The sequence below is a fragment of the Mustelus asterias genome, chromosome 14 (assembly GCF_964213995.1).
Source record: "Mustelus asterias chromosome 14, sMusAst1.hap1.1, whole genome shotgun sequence".
Taxonomy (NCBI): domain Eukaryota; kingdom Metazoa; phylum Chordata; class Chondrichthyes; order Carcharhiniformes; family Triakidae; genus Mustelus; species Mustelus asterias.
The window spans coordinates 5,189,597-5,193,541 of NC_135814.1; the positions used below are offsets into that span (position 1 = coordinate 5,189,597).

Here is a 3,945-nt window from a genome sequence, read left to right on the forward strand (position 1 = left end):
TTAGCACTGCTGCTTCACAGCTCCAGGGTCCCGGGTTCGATTCCCGGCTCGGGTCACTGTCTGTGTGGAGTTTGCACATTCTCCTCGTGTCTGCGTGGGTTTCCTCCGGGTGCTCTGGTTTCCACCCACAGTCCAAAGATGTGCGGGTTAGGTTGATTGGCCAGGTTAAAAATTGCCCCTTAGAGTCCTGAGATGCGTGGGTTAGTGGGTAAATATGTGGGGGTAGGGCCTGGGTGGGATTGTGATCGGTGCAGACTCGATGGGCCGAATGGCCTCCTTCTGCACTGTAGGGTTTCTATGATTCTTCTATGATACCAACCAAGTAAACAAACTCAAATTAACTTAGGGACAAATTAAAAGGGGCAGCTCCCTAAAAGAAAGGGGGAACAGCCCGAACCAAAAACAAAGTCGAAAGGAAACTTAAAACATCAAACCAAAAGGTGATTATCGGGGTCGATAACACACCCCAGCCCCTGCGGTGCCCAGCGGTCGCGGAAGGCGTCAACCGCGCCCGTGGACACCGCATGCTCCCTCTCCAGGGACACCTGGCCGCGAATGTACCTTTTTGGCACATTATGAATATACCTTCCAAGACCATCAAATCCTGGAGTAAGACTTGAACACAGAGCTTCTGGGACACGACCACAAGACCTCCCTCTCTTTACGTTTACATTTCTTTATAATAAAGCCAACAAGCCTTCCTAATTCCTTTGATTTATCCACACGGTAACTCACTGTGTTTCTTGTTCAAGGACATCGAAATCTCGGAAAGTTTCTCACCGTTTAAAAAGAAAACTTTTCCCTCGATGAGGATCACCAGAGAAATCCCGGCTCACCTTTCAAATAGCTCATGACACAATTGCATAATCAATCCCTGGTTCAATCAGGGGAAAGCCTAATTAAACTTTAATGGTGGTAATAAAAATGTCAGACAAATGTTGTGATCATCTAAAGACAAATTGTTCTAATTGGGCTGATTGGTACCAGGTGATTGGAGAGTATTTAAAAGCAATTTGTGGGCCTTAGAGGAAATCATTAGAGCACTGGATTAGAAAGTCTTTGTTTGAGTTACTTACAGAACCCAAGTGGCCATGAAGTCAGTTGCTCCTGTTGTTAAACACAAGCAAGCTGCCGTGCTGGGCAAAGCAAAGAAAGGGACTTGCTTCAAGCGGAAGAATGGATATGCGACTTACATCTATAAGATGCTGAAACAGGTAAGGGATGTGATCTTTGAGTTGGGAAGAGTTTTTCATTAAAATGGTACAGTAGTTGATATAATTTCCCTATGCTGTGTGAGTCCCTGTGTTGGTTTGATTCCATTGTAACTCCAGTTACAAGTGGAGGGCCCCTTTTACCAATATGCCTAAAATCCCATCTGGTTGGTGCAATTAGGTTAGGAAACTTGCTGATGGTAGTCACTCACTAGTAAACAAATAACTAGCATTTTAAGTTTTTTGGTCTAGCTCTGCACTATCTTCCTTAAGCATTCTAATCTGGAGTAAAGATATTTCTCCTGACTTCCCCTATCCACCTTGGTGGTTTTGTATATTTATAATCCATTGTTTGTCTGCCATAATAGATTTAACTTTTATTCCTGTAACTATCCACCCTCTCTGACCTAAAGAGGGCAAAGTCCTCCTAAGGAGTGACTCTCTCCTGACCTGGTTTCCATTTTATGTAAACACTGACACCTGGGTTTCTCTCCTGATTCACTGGCTGTTTCTTACTCGAGAAGCTGCTGGAAATAAATGCTCTTTATTTTAACACAATCAGGGTGTGGCTACTCTTGGAGGTGCCTCTTGCTCATCTGGGTAACAATGTGTAGGAGGGGTGGGAAGAGGAGAAATCCTCTGCCCTCTATGGGATATGAAAGGCAAATCTTTGAGCCCTAATCTCAATGTTAAATCTTGAATTTGAAACAATTGACGTTGCTCCTATAAGCACCAGATTCTTTGCAGCTAGCCAACTTGTGTCCCTTTCCAAATGGAGCAAGTCATCTGCTGGCAGGAGACCCAAGAGTTGATGCTGGGAGTAATTGTGAGCAGTGTACACCAATAGCCCCCATTTGATCTCCTTTTCATGATCCCCTCATTTGTTCTATCTGCAATTTGTTGCAACTGGTGCCAATATATTTGTGCTGTAAGTTCTCTACACTGCCCAGTCTCATAGATTTTATTTTGCATGAGAAATGGGTGTTTTTCACTCTCAGCTGACCAGAGCTAGAGGCCATTAATGGACAGGGAATTCAAGAGTCCTGTACTAGGTCTTCATAATGAAAAATAAATTTGCATACAAGGTGGGTTAGTGTTGGGGAAAGGATAAGGAGGTGCCTAACCAATGAGCCAGTTAGCCTTTGTGCTGAATTTTGTAATTGGCTTTACTCTTGCTTGGTTTTTTAAAAGTCCTGCCATTTGGCCCTAGCTCACATGAAACTTTTCACCATCACTTTCTCCCATGGGAATCGTGGTACCCAACAATTGGTCAATTTGGGTGTGGACATTGGAGAATCAGCAAAGTCTATGATTCCTCACCCAGGTGCACCACCTTTCTGCTTTTGCATTGTGAAATGTGACTTCTGTGCTCACCAATAAACCTGTGATATGAATGGGAGCAGAAGATACCAGACAACAGTATTACCTTTGGTAGCTGCTTCCTTGAACCACTTGGGTAGGGGGCTCAAGGTTTTGACTTGATTTTGGGAGAAATAAAATGGGGAATGAGTTGGCCAAGTAAGGGGAGCAGATTACCTTCCCTGAGGAACCAGATGGGTTTTTACTATTGATGTTTGCCATGGATACCATCTCTGATTTAAACTAATTGATTGAATTTAGGATGGTCAGAAGCTTTTTCCCAGGGTGGAAGTCAATTACTAGGAGCATGGGTTTAAATGAGATGTCAGAGGCAAGTTGAGGGTGGTGGGTGTCTGGAACTATCTACTGGGGAGGATAGTGGCAGCAGATATGATGGTGACTTTTAAGGGGTGTCTTGACAAATACATGAGTAGAGGGATATGGTCCCCCCCCCCCCCCCCCAGAAAGGTAAGGGTTGGGCAGCATGGTCACTGCAGGCTTGGAGGGCCTGTTCCTGTGCTGTAATTTTCTTTAAATTCCACCAGCTGCTATGGTGATTTGAACCCCAGGGCCACTGGATTACTAGTCGAGTGACACCACCATAACCTCTAAATGGTGTTCTCTCATCTCTGCTTGTTCATGTGTTTGACAGGTGTAATTAAAGGCCTGGTTAGTTGCTGCAGTGGATGGCAAACTGGGTGGAGTGTTGATCCAACAGACTGTTTGGATCTGTATGGTGTAAATTCTTGGTACTTGGAGCTGCACTGATCTGAGCGTATGATGTTACACTCCTGACATCCAACCTTGTTGCTGGTGGATAGACTTTGTTGAATCCTCTGTACATGGTGGATAGGTTTTTTGATATCTGATGTTGAGTTTAATGGAATCGATGTTATTTGCTTTCCAGGTACATCAGGAATCTGGGTGCCCCCTGGAATTTGTGCAGGTGAATTCCTCACCTCTGTTTGACCAGATAGCTGCTGAGGCTGCCAGGTTGGCTCTCTACAACAAAAGACATGCCATCACCAGCCAAGAAGTTCAGAGTGCTCTGAGTCATGTGCTCCCTGGAGGACTCTCTGAAGCTGCTATTCAATAATTTCCAAGTTCTGCTATATTAATGCAACTCAAAAGAAATTTTTATTTTTTCAATAAAGTTTGATACATCTATCCTGCTGGGAGTGAGTTGATATTGAGTTACTTGATCTCCATCTGGTCCCCTGCACATTGTACAATGGTCCAGATTTCCTGAACTCTGGAAAGTCAGACTGGATATGATCTGAATGATGCACTATGGGACACCTTGGTAGTCCCAACTCCACACGGGGAACTGATCAGAGGATGGTTGCAGAGAATTGTTTTTCAAACTGGAGACCTG

At 44.3% G+C, this 3,945-nt stretch overlaps 1 pseudogene; it reads left to right on the plus strand.

Moving 5' to 3' along the window:
* The first annotated feature begins 1,091 nt into the window (after nt 1–1,091).
* On the plus strand, nt 1,092–3,666 carry LOC144504110 (histone H2B pseudogene; annotated as a pseudogene).
* The last annotated feature ends 279 nt before the right edge of the window (nt 3,667–3,945 follow it).